This window comes from Falco punctatus, assembly GCF_963210335.1.
Source record: "Falco punctatus genome assembly, chromosome: 1".
In the NCBI taxonomy this organism is placed as follows: Eukaryota; Metazoa; Chordata; class Aves; order Falconiformes; family Falconidae; genus Falco; species Falco punctatus.
In genome coordinates, this window is record NC_137580.1 from 127,504,504 (window position 1) to 127,504,744 (window position 241).

A 241-nucleotide genomic window follows, 5' to 3' on the forward strand; every position below is an offset into this window, starting at 1 on the left:
ACTACAATCTTCTACAGCACTCCAGCTTCAAGACAATGGCCTCTAACAGCAGTAAGAATGCTGTCATTCCCAGCACTGCATTTGCCTAGGATGTATCCAAGCACAGATTCACATGACAGACAAAAGCGTAAAGTGACTTACACACGTATGACTGCAGTCATTATACAAAGAGCCACTGGACAAAGGAACAAAGATTCTTCTTGGAATGCCCCAGGCTGCAGCTGAACAAACCACACCTCTG